Source organism: Camellia sinensis, chromosome 5 (assembly GCF_055761805.1).
Source record: "Camellia sinensis isolate YWXY chromosome 5, ASM5576180v1, whole genome shotgun sequence".
In the NCBI taxonomy this organism is placed as follows: domain Eukaryota; kingdom Viridiplantae; phylum Streptophyta; class Magnoliopsida; order Ericales; family Theaceae; genus Camellia; species Camellia sinensis.
In genome coordinates this window covers 146,133,079-146,150,217 of record NC_138965.1, presented here as the reverse complement: position 1 = coordinate 146,150,217, position 17,139 = coordinate 146,133,079, and the positions used below count along the sequence as shown (strand labels likewise).

Sequence of the window (17,139 nt, the reverse complement as noted above, 5' to 3'; positions counted from 1 at the left end):
GTGCTTAAGAGTTGCCTTTTGATGCTTAGGAATTGGATCATGTATGCATGCATGCATGCTTGTATCTCCACAGTTCATGGCCACTGTTTTAGGCTTGTTTGAGGGCTGCCTAAATTAGTTTAAGTCCATCCTTCATGTGCTATAGCATGCTTGCCTCGTGCATTGTTGCATACTTGGCCTATTACATGTTGTTTCTTGCTTGAAATCATGATGCATTTGGCATGTATTTCATTGGTCAAGTTGCTTTGCATTGTTCCTATGCTTAGTCCACTTTACATGTTGTTGCATGTTTGCCACTAGCATAGTTGTCACATGCCTTGCTTGCTCATTTTGCATACTTAGCCTCCACGTCTAGGTTGCATTCCATTTGCATGCATGCTTCACCTCTTGAGTTGAGTATGATAGAGGTCCATCCCCTTTGTTTGATTATGTGCATTGCATTCCATATCAAAATGCATACTTGGTTTCTTGGGCCATCACACATTGAAATGCGTGATTGATGGTCCGAGAATCGAAACCCATCCTCCTTTGAGTCATGAATATGATAAGGACTGTGGTTGGTGCATACATTGCTTGAAATGCATTGTCATGCTATGTTTTGCCCTCTGCTGCTGTCAAAAACAGATTCTGTAGGAAGCTTTGGCCGGCCGGCCATCTCCAGTGCTGACCGGCCATTCATCAATGGCCGATAGCTTGAACAAGTGGCCGGTGATCATTCCCTTTGGCCGGTGACCAATTCCATTAGCTGGTGGTGTTCCACAACACTCAGAGAAGCAACCCTGGGACTTGTACAGTTTTCAGAGGAGGATAACAGTCAAAGCAGAGGCAACTTGTGCATGGCAGTGGCTTTTCGAGCAGAGCCAAACACGCATTGCATTGGGCCCTCTTCCCGAGGCTGTTTACAGTTTTATTAGATTAATTAATTTGATAACTAGTTTAATTGGTCTGTAATATTTAATTAGCTTGTAAGTTAGTTAATTGTATTATTCTTTCGGTCCCTCCGAGCGAGGGCAAATTTGTAATAAGTGTGGGTGCATGTGTGCATGTCTTCCAACCCCCACTTCTTTCTCTCTTTTACTTACCTGCTTTTGATGGTTAGTATTAGGCCATGTTTAATTTAGCATACCTTATGCTATGCATGCGTGCATCATTCATCAGTATTGCATGCACCGGGCTCGGCGCATCATACTAACAGCATAATATTCCAAATCTAACTTGAATACGTACTACTTGTTGCATCCCACATGCCATCCTAGGATTAGCCGAGCCTATTCTAGTGACACTCTGCATGCGTTGCATTAGCCACTTAACACGAATTAGGATCACGCATATGATTACTAACTAGTTCACTGTGTTGGCTCGAAGTACGCTGTAAGTATTTATGCTTTAGCATCTCGCATGAGTGTGAATGTTTGCCATGATAGCATGCTTACTATGAGGCTATGTGCTTACGTGTTATAACTGCCTGAATGCCTGTGGGTGAAGGTTGGGTTACTTAAATTGGAACAATGCATTGGATGCGAATTTTAAGCCCACTTGAGAGTGGCAAAACCATATTTTCTAAGCCCACTCGAGGGTGGCAAAATCCATGTCATAGCCTACACGCGGGTAGCACCATCAAACCATTCTCAAATAAACAAACATGAAATGTTTTGTTCCAATTTAGGCGACTTAGTCTATACTTGTTTGCTGTGCGCATCACGTAGTAAATCTAGGCTAATAACCAGAATAAGAACGCATAATGTTTTTAAAATCAGATATCATGGTTAGTAGAGGCCAGTCTTCGGACCGGACGAGAGGGGGTGCTCATAGCTGACCTTCCCCAATCGTACCCAAGTTCCCGAGCCAAGGCAACTTTGGTGATGACGGACACGTGGCCTTTGGCACCGAGTCAGGGTTTCCTAAATTCCCCCCCATTAAAAAAATATTTAGGTGGCAACTCTGTATCTGGCAAAGCAGTCCATGTTTGGCACTTCTTTTCTAAAAATCTGTTTTCTCAAAATGATTTGCTAGACTTGGACTCTTTGGTTCAGATTAAGAACCGACAACAAATCGAGTCCGAACTGTAGAGTGAGGCCCTCCCGGGGCGCATCTACACCCCCTCTCTCCTTGTTTTGTTTATTGGCCCTCTTGGCCTTCCAAAGGGCCCCTCACTTGCATGTTGTGAAGCCACTTTTTGGACCCAATTCGGTGAGTTTCAAGGCCTGCCCTAGCTCTGTCCGAGGCCTTTTTGGCCATATTTTATGTCTATGATGCATGCATAGAGCAATCCTATTCAAGGCCTTTCAAAGGGACCTTTCATTGCATGCTTCCTAGACCAATTCCAGGGCCTATTTGGTGAGTTTTAAGGTTGTCATAACTCATTTCCAGAGGTGGTTTTGACCTTTTATGTGTCCATCATATAGGTGTAGAATACCCCCTTGTATGGACTTCCAAAGGAGCTCATCTTTTTTGCATGCATTGACTGAGTTTCAGTGATTATTTGGGCATATTTTGGGATGGCATACATCTTTTTTTGGCTGGTTTAATGAGCTTTCACATGCTTCATATAGTTATAGAACAACTCATGGTTTACTAGCTTTCTTTGCATACTTTGTGGGCCCTTGATTTTAGTACTTTTTGGCCATGCCTTAAACTAACATTGTGCTTATTTTGGACTACCCTAGCTTTTTTTTTGGGCCTCGTGGTCGAATGATGTCTATTTTGCATACTTGTAGTTCAATGCATTTGCCTAGCTTCGAGTTTTGAGTTTCATTGCATGCATATGCTGAGGTATTTTCATGCTTTGGGGTTGTTTTGCATCACATTTTAGAGCTTATACGAATGCCATGTTGCCATGTTTTGTACTCTTTAAATGCATTTGAGAGTCGGGCTTGTATGCCTCATTTACCGACCATTGAATGAGCTCCATTCCGTTGCATTCCGAGCCATCATTTTAGGCCATTTCCCCACTGTTTCAGACCTGCCTAGGGTCTGTTTGGGGTTGGTTTTGCCATTGGTGCATTGCTTTGGGTACCTCTAGTGTAACGCACTTCACTAGTTTCGGTACTCGGGCCCCCTAGCTTGCATTGTGTGACATATTTGCATGTTTTGGGACCATATTTCATGCTGTTTTAGAGCTGTAATTTATGCTATTCCATGTCATGTTTCATCCTTGCCATGTTTTGGTAGAGTGGTATTTCATGCCTTAGGTTCGGTCCTTGGCATTCGTGCATGTGTGCATGCATTTCGATTCTCTCATTTTCATCACATGGCGACTGATGTGAGTGTGGCTGAGGTCCACTCACATTGGTATAAGTCCATCTTGCATTGAGCATGCCATGCAGTTCATGTTGTTGCATGTTTAGCCTTTGCATTGTGTATGCTAGGTTGTTAGGAGCATTGTGCATGCCATGATATGTCATTCCTCGCATTGTGTATGCTAGGTTGATAGTCGCATTGAGTATGCCTTAGTTCACGAGCATTGCGCATGCCATGTAGTGTTAGCATTGTATATACTAGGTGCATGTTTGCATTTTATCCCTTGCATGCTTGCATCACTTGGTTGCATTACACTTAGGATTGCATGCTAGTCACATTTGCACGTGCCATGCATTGCTTGTTGCATTGTGCTTGGAGTAGGGTTTAGTCCAAGCACGGGAAAGGGGGGCGTTTCGTACTCTAAGTGACGAAACGTGCCTCGATTCTTGGTCGCCAACATTCCGGATTTCCCATGATGGAGTTTAGGCCTTAAGTGTGTATTTGTGCATTCATGTCACATTAAAATGTGCAATTCGACTCCTCGGTCATCACGCATTGAGATGCGTGGTTGATGGCCCGAGGACCGAGGGCCACACTCCCTAGAGCTTGTGCAAGGACAGAGAGGAGTGGTCGCGCACACATATGTTGAAAATACCTTGCTTTCTCTCCTTCTTGCCTTTGTTGCAGAAAAACCAGAGTCCAAGGGCAGAAAGTGGTCGGCCGACCAGGTTTCCTGGTAGGTCGACCATGTTTTTTGGTTTCCACCATAAGGGGTGGTCGGCAAGGGTTTTCCAAGCCAATACTTGGTCGGTGGCTTTCCCAAGGTGGAGTTTCAGCCTTCTGGAGCTTTGTGTTAGTTTCTGAAATCAGCTGCAAACAAAGGCGAGACGAGGCATCGCGATGGCATTTACTGACAAAGCGCATCGAGCATGCATGCATCCATTATCATCCAAAACAGAGCAGAGGCAGTCACATTCATTTAATTTATTTTCTTACATAGCTAATTTGTTAATTAGTTAGTGGTTGTGCAATAATTAATTGTAATTCGTTATTCATTCGGACTGTATATTATTTATTCGGACCCTCCAAGCGAGGGCACAACTGTAATAAGTGTGCGTGCGTGTGATGTATGTCTTCCAACCCCACGTCTTTCTCCCTTTTATTTACCAACTTATGATGGTTAGATTAGGGCATGTTTCAATTAGCATACTTATGCTCGCATGTTTGCATTCATTCACCTGTCTTGCATGCACCTGGGCTCGATGCATCATACTAACTGCATTTGTATTTTAATTCCGAGTTGAATACTTGTTAGCTGTAGCATTTCACATGTCATTTTAGAATAGCCGAGCCTATTGTAGTTGCATTTTTGCGTGTGTTGCATTGGGCACTTCTGTATAGTTAGGATCATGCATTGATTTCTAACTAGTTTCTGTTTTGGCTTGGAGTACTCGGTAAGTGTTTATGCTTTAGCATCTTGCATGCGTGTGGATGTTGCCATGATAGCATGTTTACCATGAGGCTATATGCTTATATGATATAACTGCCTGAATGCCTGTGGGTGAAGGTTGGGTTATTTGGATTGGAACAATTCATCAATTGTGAGTTTTAAGCCCACTTGAGAGTGGCAAATCATCATGTTTTCTAAGCCCACCTGAAAGTGGCAAATCCACATTTTAGCCTACTTGCGAGTAGCAAACCGTTTTCAAAACAAATATGAGATGTTTCATTCCAAATCAGGCGACCTAGTCTATACTTGTATGCTGTGCGCATCACGTAGTAAATCTAGGCTAATAACCGGAATAAGAACGCATAAAGTTTTCAAAACTAGATATCATGGTTAGTAGAGGCCGATCTTTGATCGGGCGAGCGGGGGTGCTCACGAAGTGACCTTCCCCAATCGTACCCAAGTCCCGGAGCCGAGGCAACTTTGGTGATGACGGACACGTGGTCTTAGGCAATGAGTCAGGGTTTCCTAAATTCCCCCAAAATAAATATTTAGGTGGCGACTCTATATCTGGCAAATCAGTCCATGTTTGGCATTTCTTTTAAAAAATCTGTTTTCAAAAACGATTTGTCGGATTTGGACCCTTTGATGATTCATCGGTCTTGCATTGTACTCCGCGAGATTAGATACAGGACCGTGACACAAATTGAGTCTGAACTATAGTGAGACCGAAGGGCGCGTCTACAGAACCATTAAAAAAAGATTGGAACATTTCAAATTGAAAATCAATCCCTCAACCACTTTGGCAATTGGGTTAAAAGCCAACTTTTGGTTTTTTAACTTTTTTAGGTCACATTATCTCTTCACTTTTTTACACATTTTTTCAAAAAAAGTCAAAAAGTTGACTTTTAACCTATTTTTCAATATAAGCAATGAATGAATCATTTTACTCTTCCATTTTAGTTCAATTTTTAAAGGATTAATGTCAATTGGACTAAATTAACATAATGTGAAAAATTCAAAGATAAAACTAATACAATTGGCCCCGTTTGTTTGGGGTTATGGGGAGGAAATTGGGTTTGATAATGAGGGGGGGATTGAGAATGGGGTGTTTGTTTTGAGAGATAGGGAGGGGATTAGGTATTAGTAAGGAGGAGGAAGGGGGATTGGTAAGGAGGAGGTAGAGATGGTATTAGAAAAATAGTAAGAGGATTAGAAATTTTTTTATTTTATTTTTTTTTATATATTGAGATTTTTTTTTTAAATATAATGTTTATTTTTTTATATTTTTTATTATTTTATATAAAAATAATTTAACAATTCCTTACTATTAATCCCCTCACTATTAATTCACTCACTATCAATCCCCTCACTATTAATCCCCTCACTATCAATCTCCTTCATTCTATCTCCCAAAACAAACGGGGCCCCCCGTTTGTTTGGGGTTATGGGGAGGAGATTGGGTTTGATAGTGAGGAGGGGATTGAGAATGGGGTGTTTGTTTTGAGAGATAGGGAGGGGATTAGTAATCCCTTGGTATTAGTAAGGAGGAGGAATGGGGATTGGTAAGGAGGAGGTAGAGATGGTATTAGAAAAATAGTAAGGGGATTAGAAATTTTTTTATTTTTTTATTTTTTATATATTGAGATTTTTTTTTTAAATATAATGTTTATTTTTTTTATATTTTTTATTATTTTATATAAAAATAATTTAACAATTCCTTACTATTAATCCCCTCACTATTAATTCACTCACTATCAATCCCCTCACTATTAATTCCCTCACTATTGAGGTCTATTCATATATATATATATATATATTAAAAATAAATACATTTGTTTTTGGAATTCAGTATAGTTTACATAATTTGTTTTTTTAATAATCAAGAAATCATTCTAACCATTGTCTTTTGGGCCATCCTAAGAAGCAATTTTCAAAAGTCGTTCCTAAGTCAGTAAACTAGACAAACGGGAAGGCAGTTAAACACTAAATAATAATGTGAAGAACATATCCACTAATCAGCTTTAAACCCTTATTATATACACTTCTTTCTATCAAGTTTAATATTTTTTCACAATATTGGAAAAAATAAATTGAATGTATAATCATAGAAATAATAGGAATCATAGTTATGTTATCACGTTAGATTATCAATTGTCTCAAAATTTTCCTTTGTTCTCACATTTTGTTTTGTATTCTTTAATTTGATTTAGAAACGAAGTGATGAGCTTGCTGATGCATTCAGCGAAAATGCAGACGCTGTTGGCAATTTGGGCAACAAAACTGCATTGGGATCCAAAGGAACCAATAGTGTGGCACATCAATTTTCCAGTGCAAATAGTTCACATGTTTATGGCGATGAATTTGACACTTCTGGGACAATGTTAAATATAGTATGTTCAATTGATACTGTGTCTAGTTAATTTATTGGTGGCTTGTTGTAATGGTTTTGCTTTTTGATTCCTTTTTTTCCCCCCTTTTTCGTTTTTTCTGACGCTTAATTTGGATTGATGTTTGTTTCAAAATGGCTCTACACAGGCAGTTATCTGGTTTCATCTTCATGAATATGCGAAGGCCTATTCCATTCCTGATTATTTATAGCAAAAGATTGAACCAATAGATGAGGTATGATTGAATAAGCTGCAAGGGTTATGCTATGGTGCCTTATAACCCTCCACCCAAGAAAAAAGAAACAATGATGAGACAATGTTATTCAAATTCCTCTGTGTAATGTTTTTGTAATTATGTATTTGCAGGCAACAACTCTTCATATTTGCCTTTTGTTCCTAGATATTGCATTAGCTTCCCATGATCCGTGGAAATTTGTTGTAACTTCAATTTCAAGGAGCTTGACTAATTGTCTTCATTCAAAGTTTTACTTGAGATTTATTATTTTAAATGATGTGTCCTGAGTCTTCAGCCTGACATTTTGTGCTATAATCGTTCTCTTGCCTTTTCTACCATTGGTACAGCTCCATTATTAGGAGACTTCTGATTTAGAGAGTGGGTGAGGTTTATTGTTCTGTGCTTTTGGACAGGGAATCATTGCTCTTTAGTCTAATTGATACATTGAAAACTTTTGTTTCAGGATTTGAATTTGTAGTCATCCAATTTATTACTGTCTCTCTCTCTCTCTCATAAGGTAGTTGGGTAGAGCATGAAATTATGTTTCTGGAACATCTGATAGAATGATGTGGAAAGATAAGCATTAAGCTTTTTTTTTTTTTTTGGATAAATAATAGAACTTTATTAGAAAGCATCAAGACGATGCAAAGAATACAAACAAGCCACCCACAAATGGACTAAACAAAACTAACTAATCAATTCCTCCACAAAGTCAACAAAGACCAAGGCAGTGCGTTCGATTGTACCCGTAACCCAACTATGCAGCACCAACAATAACCTATTATCTAGCTATAAAACGGAATGACATTCATCATGAAACACTCGCATATTCCATTCTAACCAAATCTATCAAAGCAAACAATGGGAAGCAAGCACCCAAGCCTTACGGCGCCTCTACCCCATCCTAGCCCCACCCCAACACTGTAACACTCCCAGTAAAGACCCCGGTTGCACCCACACTAAGCCAAACAAAGCAACAAGGATATTCCAAAGTCTAGACACAACTCGGCAATGAAGCAAATGATTCACCATTTTCGCATCCCTGGAACACGTGCAACACCAATTCACCAACACATGCCCCTGTCGGATGAGATTATCAATAGTGAGGATACGTCCCAAAGCAACGGTCCAAACAAAGAAAGCGACCTTAGAAGGAGAACTCATGGCCCAAACACATTTCCAAGGAAACACACCACCAACACCTCCTACAAGCACCCCATAAAATGCAGACACGGAGAAGACACGAAGAAAACACCTTTAGAGCCTTGGACTTCCCAAACTAAAGAATCTAAACCATCCCCCCCATTCCGCAAGCCATACAGAAAGCTTAGAAGATTCACCAATTGGTCTACCTCCCAATCATGTATAAAACGATGAAGACGAACATTCCAAACAATTGCGTCGCCGTGTGTAGCCTTAACCGAAGCAACCAACTCCTCCCATCGGTAGCTATAGCGATCCGGGTTTTTCCCCGTCCTTTGTGGTATTCCGGACTCGAGTTCCGAGTTGTGTGCTGATATTTGTATCTTGTTTCCATCCTTTAATTTCTTATATTTGAGTTTTGGGATGTGTGGGGTAGGTTTGTAACAGGTTGGTTGTGTTTGTAAACACAGTGTTGCTGCCCAGTTTTTGGTGACTTCGCTCGAGCGAGGCTTTTGTCACTCGAGCAAGCTCTGAGTTTGTATCTCTTGGCTCGAGCGAGCACTTTTGCGCTCGAGCGTGCGTCTGCGTCTCTTTTGACCTGAAGGTTGTGTTTCTTGGCTCGAGCGAGCTTTCCTTTGCTTGAGCAAGCGAGCGAGCTGTATGTTTTGTGTTTCTTCACTCTAGCAAGAACTCTTGCGCTCGAGCGTGCTTCTGGGTTGCAGACTTGAAGCTTCGTGTTGTTCGCTCGAGCGAGGTTTCTTTGTGTCTGGTTGCTTGAGCGACCACTCCTTCGCTCGAGCGAGGATCGATTATATCAGTTCGCAGCAGGGGTTTTCTTCTCCATTTTTTATCCTCTTTCTTTTTCAAAACCCTAGATCGGCAGCTTCTCTCTCTAAACTCCCTCTCTCTCTCTACAAATACACCTTGTTCTAGAGACCTTCTACCCTAGTCTCTTTGTAAGAAAGGTTGAGCATCGCAGGGGCTACGTTTTGATCCGAAAAAGTTTGGGTTTGGAGCATTTTCAAGTTTTTCTCTTTTTCTCCTTTGGGTGTCTCCATTTGAGGTAGGGATTTCCTTGCTCTTTTTCAATACCTCGTTCATAGATAGACATGTGGTAAATTTATATTGCATGAAAATAATATCCATGTTGGATTTCTTTGAAAATCATGAAAGAGAACCTAGGGTTGGTTGTCAAGAATGAGTTTGTTACCATTGATTGTTGTTTGGGCTAATTGGGGAGAAAATCTAGCATGATTATGTTGAAAGACGAGAAAGTCCTAAATTATATTTTGATTTGGTAAATTAAAAGGGAGGATGATTGGTCAATGTTTGTAAATTACTATTGTTTATATGGGTTCTGTAAATGAGTTAATGGCTAAGGGATTAACTATGGCATTGGGGTTATTTTGAAATGAACATATTGAACTAAGATGGGTTATGGCTTTATTACCGTAGAATTGTGTAGACGTCCCCGAACGTCCCGGGAGGATGTCCCCCGTTTTGTTCATTGGGCTCACTACAGTTCAGGACTCAATGTCACGGTCCTGTATCTAATCTCGCAGAGTGTAATGCAAGACCGATGAAATCATTAAAGAGTCCAAATCCGGCAAATCGTTTTTGAAAATAGATTTTTTGAAAGAAGTGCCAAACATGGACTGCTTTGCCAGATACAGAGTCGCCACCTAAATATTTATTTTGGGAGAATTTAGGAAACCCTGACTCGTTGCCTAAGGCCACGTGTCCGTCATCACCAAAGTTGCCTCAGCTCGAGAACTTGGGTACGATTGGGGAAGGTTACTTCGTGAGCACCCCGCTCGCCCGATCAAAGATCGGCCTCTACTAACCATGATATCTAGTTTTGAAAACATTATGCGTTCTTATTCCGGTTATTTAGCCTAGATTTACTATGTGATACGCACAGCATACAAGTATATACCGGATCGCCTGAATTGGAACAAAACGTCTCATGTTTGTTTATTTGAAAATGGTTTGATAGTGCTACTCGTAAGTAGGCTAAGACGTGGATTTGCCACCCTCAGGTGGGCTTAGAAAACATGGTTTTGCCACTATCTAGTGGGCTTAAAACTCGTAGTCGATGAGTTGTTCCAATCCAAATAACCCAACTTTCACCCACAGGCATTCAGGCAGGTATATCACATAAGCAAATAGCCTCATGGTAAACATGCTATCATGGCAGTTACTCACACACATGCTAGGATGCTAAAGCATAAAACTTACCGAGTACTCCGAGCCAAAACAAAAGCTATGTTAGAAATCCATGCATGAATCCTAACTATGCTGAAATGCCTAATGCAACGCATGCAAAATGCAACTATAGTAGGCTCGACTATTCTAAGGATGACATGCGAAATGCTACAACTAACAAGTATCCGACTTGGAATTGAAATACAATGCAGTTAATATGATGCGCCGAGCCCGGTGCATGCAATACAGATGAATGATGCAAACATGCAAGCATAAGTATGCTAATTGAAATATGCCCTAATCTAACCATCATAAGCTGGTAAATAAAAGGGAGAAAGACGTGAGGTTGGAAGATATACATCACATGCACGCACACTTATTACAATTGTGCCCTCGTTCGGAGGGTCCGAATAAATAATACAGTCCGAATAAATAATTACAGTTCGAATAAGTACAAAACCCTAATTAATTAACAGTTTAACTAGGAAAACAAGTAAATTAGCATACAAGCTATGGACCGCCTTGGCTCTATTCCGAATGATGAAAGATGCATGCTTGAGTTGCTTGGCGCGAAAATCCATTGCGATGCCCCGATTCGCCTCTGTTTACACTTAATCCCGGAACGGAAGGTTGTTGATTTCTGATTTCCTGTAACAGAGAGCAAGAAAGGGGCATGGCAAAGTATTTTCACATATGTATGCATGACTACTCTTCAGGGAGTGTAGTCCTCGATCCTCGTGCCACCAATCACGCATCTCAATGGATGATGGCTGAGGGGTCGAATTGCATGACTCGATGTGAAAGGAATGCACGTATAAATACAACAAGACCTAGACTCCATCATGGGTAATCCGGAGTGTCGGCGACCGGGAATTGAGACACGTTCCGTCACTTGGAGTATGAAACGTCCCTCATTTCCCGTGCTTAGGCTAACTCCTATCCCAAACACGATGCAAATGAGATGGCATACACAATGCGACTAACATACAAACTAGCATACACAATGCTAAGAAATGGCATACACAATGCTCGATGTAACATGGCATACACAATGCTCTAACATGCAACCTAGCATACGCAATGCTATGGACCGAAATGGCATACACAATGCACGATGGACTTACACCAAAATGAGTAGACCTCAACCACACTCACATCAGTGGCCATTAGATGAAAATGAGACAAACGAAATGTGTGCACACATGCACGAATACCAAGGATCGAACCTAAGGCATGGAATGCCACTCTACCGAAGCATGGCAAGGATGAAACATGACATGGAATAGCATAAATTATAGCTCTAAAACAACATGAAATATGGTCCCGAAACATGCAAATATGGCACACAATGCAAGCTAGGGGGCCCAGGTACCGAAACTAGTGAAGTGCGTTACACTAGAGGTACCCAAAGCAATGCACCAAAGGCAAAACCAACCCCAAACTGACCCTAGGAAGGTCTGAAACAGTGGGAAAATGGCCTAAAATGATGGCTCGGAATGCAACGAAATGGAGCTCATTCAATGGTCCGAAAACAAAGCATACAAGCTCGACTCTCAAACGCATTTAAAGAGTACAAAACATGGCAATATGGAATTAACATAGGCTCTGAAATGTGATACAAAACGACCCCAAAGCATGAAAATACCTCAGCACATGCATGCAATGGACCTCAAACCTCAAAGTTAAGCATGGACCTTGAACTACAAGCATGCAAAACTAACATCATTCAACCACAAGACCTAAAAATAGAGCTAGGGCAGTCCAAAATAAGCACATTATCAGTTTAAGACATAGCCAAAGTATGCTAACATGAGGGGCTAAAAGAATGCGCAACCTAGGCTAGTAAGCATGGTTTACATGGCATGTACATGAAGCATAAGAGAGGTCACCAAACCAGCCAAGAATAGGAATATGATATATCAAATAAACTCTAAATAACCACTGAAATGCATCCAATGTATGCAAAAATGATGAGCTCCTTTGGAGAGCCATGCAAGGGGTTACTCAACACATACAACAAGAACACTTAACATGGCAAAACCAACTCTGGAAATCAATTATGACAGCCCTAAAACTCACCAAATTGGCCCTAAAATGGGTCAAGGAAGCATGCAATGAAAGGTCCCTTTGAAAAGCCTTGAATGGGATTGTTCTACACATGCATCATAGACATAAAATATGGCAAAATGGGCTCTGGATAGAGCTAATTCAGACCATAAAACTCATAAAATAAGTCCTGGAATGTGACTTCACAACATGCAAAATGGAGCTCCTTTGGAAGGCCAACAAAGCTAGTAAAGAGAATGAGGGGTGAGAGGGTCACCCCTCTATGATTTTGGAACTCAAAGACACATCAAAGCCACTAAAAATCCACTAGTTTTCAGTGGCTAAGAGGCCAAAACAAAGCCAATGCAAATGCTCAAATGCATGGCTCAAAGCATGAGGAAATGAAGCATGCAAGGAAGAAGATGACCCCAAAAAGAAAAGAGTCCTTAAACAAACATGTTTAGCAGATCAAAACAAGACTTTTTCTAGTTTATGAAAAATCTCGAAAATGCTCACAAGTAGGGCTAAGATATGATGCAAAATAAGCCTACAAAGAGGGATAGAGCATACAAGGAGGTAGATGGCCTCAAACAGAAAAGTGTCCTTAATCAAACTCCAAGAGGAGCTCAAAAGAAAACACTTTTCAGTTTATGACGAAATCAAAAATGCTTGCAAGTAAGGCTAATCAATGGAGAAAAATAATGCAAAAATGGGAGAAATAGAGACTCACCCTTGTAGACAATGACTCCAGCAGCTTCTGGACCAAGGAAGGAGTTCTTCAACTTCTGAAAATTAGCTCTAAGATGCTTGGATGGATGGTGGAGGTGGTATGCTATGAGGTGTAGTGCAAATGGTGCAAAAATATTAGGGTTTGGAGCTTTGAAGAAGAAGGCTATGGAGGGTGGAGTGTATATGCCTTGGCTAAACTTTCTAACCCTTGCAAATGGAGATGGAGAGTTGGTTTTATAGAGGAGAAGAGCCAAGGCTTCTTGGAGAAGCGTTAAGAGGGGTTCAAAGCTTCTCAAAGAAGCTTAACCAAAAGGGGTCAAGCTTCTTGAGGAAGCTAGACCAAAAGGGTCAAGCTTCCTCAAGAAGCTTGACAAAAGAGTCAAGCTTCTCCAAGAAGCTAAGCAAGGGGGTCAAAACCAACTAAAAAGGATAAAAAAGATGGTCAAAATCTCAGACAGTGGGTCAAATGCTTCACAGTTGGCACAGCTGTGTTGCACTTGAGAAGAGTAAAAAGCAGAAAACTAGCCGACCAGCTAAGGTGGCCGGCCAGCCACTCCCCCTGGTGACCAGGGGTCAAAAGGGTCAATGAGAAATCCTGGCCGGCCATACCAGAAAGGTGGCCTCCCAGAAGAGTGTAACACAGCTGTATGGTGGAAAACCAGAAAATATGACCCAGGAGAGAGGAAAACCAGCTTTTTAGCAAGGTTCAAAAGGGTCAAGAAGAAATAATGGTCGGCCTACCCATATTGGTGGCCTCCCAGATGAGCACAACACAATGGTGGTATGAAAAGCCAGAAATTGTGGCTCAAAAGTGAGAAAAACCAGCTTCTTGTTAGAAAAATCGGCTTTAGGAGAGAGAAAAAGAGAAAACTAGTTTTTCAGGGGAAAATGTGGCCTCCCACCATACTACCACCTCCCTAGCAATGAAAATAGGGTCGCTACCAAAAATGGACCAAGACGGATGCAAAACGAAGGTTCGGGGGCCAAAACGCGCAGTCCGGGGCCCCGAAAACAGGCTGTTAGGTACCAGAAGTGGCGTATGACCACGAAGGAGGTCTCCCGGGCCACAGTATCCCTCTAAAGGGAGGAAACAAGGTGTGTGCCAAAAACCAGAGCAAACGGTGGTAGTTAAGCAGTCCCGAACCGAGGCACACGACCGACGGCTCCGAAAATTGGAAACTGGGCTCCAAACGGGAAAAATGGCCTACGACCACGAAATGTAGCTTACGGCCACTGAGAGATGGTCTACGAGACCTCTCCCTCCCGTCGGGAAGAGGAAACAAAGAAAACAGGACTTGGTTCGCAAACCGAGGCAAAGCACAAAAAAGCCCTGAAGTCGGGAGGCAAGGCTCGCAACTGAGACTCCGCAACCTCAGAACGAGCACAACATGCGTCATCACCGAGCGCTCAGTTGGTGACGTCTGAGTCTTAAGTTCGGTAAAAAATGGGGTGTCTACAAATTGGTTTTGTGAAATGAAAAGAATGAAATTGATTTTGTGAGATGGGAAAAGTGGGTTAGAATAAATGGTGGAATATGTTGACCTGGAACATTATGAAAGTTGATCTTGAAAGTGGAAAATGAAATGATAACTCTATGTGAGTCTCGGAAAATAAATATGAGAGTTGAACTATTATATCTTGAGTGTTGAATACACACATTTGGGGGTTTTACCTGTAACTATTGTACTGGTGCCGTTGTTGGGTTTAAGATCTCACGAGAGTTGAATATTTTTAAATAGTGTGTTGAATACATGCATCTAGAGGTTTTGTCCTTGGTCATCGGTGGAGGATGACATTGTTGTGTTGATTTTTTGTGTATGCATTACACTTGTGTTGGTTGAACATTATTGAATAGTTTATGTGTATGTATTACACTTGTTGGTTATGCTTTGTCGCACTGTAATGGTTGGTGTTTATATACCGTGCTTAGAATGAGGGGTACCAATACCTTCCAGCTAGCGTCTAGAGAACTTGACAGAGGTACCAGCACCTTCCAGCTCATGTCTGGAGAACTTGGTAGAGGTACCAGTACCTTTCAGCTTGTGTCTGAAGAACTTGGCTTGTCATTTGTCGAGAGGTGTATCCTTAACTTACCGTGCTTATGGCAGGTAGAGCAGAGCTTTTTATCATTATTGTCTCAGGGTATCTGAATATGTTATGGTTTACATTGGTTACAGTTTTGAAAGGCCGAGTTGCCTCATTTGTTGATTATATACATGTTGATGGTTTGTTATTTCCCTTTTTACTAAAGGCATGCATGTATAGTTATGAATGTGTTAAGAACAGACATAAATACTACTTTGAGAATTTGGAAAGTGTGAAGGAAATTGGGTATTTGTGAACATGTTTTGAAAAAGGCAAATCTGTTGTAAGTACGGAAAATAGGAGAACAGTAATGGGCTTGGTGAAATTGTTTTCTAGAACTGTTATTGTCATGAAAGTTTGAGAAAAAGGGTAATGAAAAGAAGAGAAAGGTGAATCGCTTTCAGTGTTGAATGAAATGGCTGATTTTGAGAAAAGTTCATACCTATGTATATTTTTGTATAAACCACCACATTACTATTCTAGTATGAGATTGAGCATTCATGATCATAGCTATCTGTAAGTTGTTATTGTTGAGGACCATGTTGAGATCCCTACTGGACTATATGTTCATCCGACGTTGTTGAATCTTTTTCAGGTGATAATCAGGATGTGCTACAAGATTTTGGGATCTTTTTATTTGTTGGCCACGGGGTCTCTTTTGTGTTGGCGGAATGCCATTTATGTAAAAGGGTTACACCCTTCTTCTTGATCCTTTAATGATGTAAGCCCACGGGCAATTTATTTGATATGCTCATGTTGTATTTAATTTGCATTCGGATAAGAGAATGGTTATTTATTTCTACTCGTTGAATAAAGAGTTTTCCGCATGTTATCTCTGAAATTGAATTAAATTAATGAATTTGGTAAAGATTTCGAGTAATAAAAAGTGGGGCGTGACAGTAGCAATAACATAAATCAAAGGAAACAAGGCGGCCAAAATCAAACCATCACACCACCGATTTCGCCAGAAGCGAACCCGATCACAAACCCCCACTTTAAATCAAACTCTCTCCCAAAACCCTGCCCTCCCCAACCAAATCCCCTTCCACAAACCACAACCATGAGGTTGAGCTACTCTTTGCGAACACCAACCCCCCCCTCTCCTCTCCATACTTGGCCGCCACCAGCCTCCTCCATAACCTGTCCCGCTCCCCCACAAAATGCCACAACCACTTACCCAATAAAGCCCGATTAAACACCACCAATTTTCGCACACCCAACCCCCCCTCCTTCAATGTACAAACCCTCTCCCAAGCCACCAAATGATAATGAAAACCCATCCCACCCCCACCCCACAAAAACTCCCGCTGCAACTTCTCCAACTCCTTTGCCACCCCCACAGGGACCACATGCACAAACATTAAGTATTTTGGAATGCTGGAAAGAAAACTCTTTACCAAAGTAATCTGCCCCCCCCCCCTTTGGACAAGTATTGGCGCTACCACCCTGCCAACCGCCGTTGCACTTTGTTCACTACCCCATCCCACACTCGAGTCTCCTGAAAAGAAGCCCCCAAGGGAAGTCCCAAATAAGAACACAGGCAACCTGGCCACTTTATAGCCCATAACGGTTGCCAACACCGGTAAACTAGCCACTTGACCCACATGTATCAATTCTGA

General features: G+C 41.3%; 1 pseudogene; it reads left to right on the top strand.

The window, feature by feature from the left end:
- The window catches only part of LOC114283162 (uncharacterized), a 59,292-nt pseudogene that overhangs the window by 21,099 nt on the left and 21,054 nt on the right, over nucleotides 1–17,139 (top strand).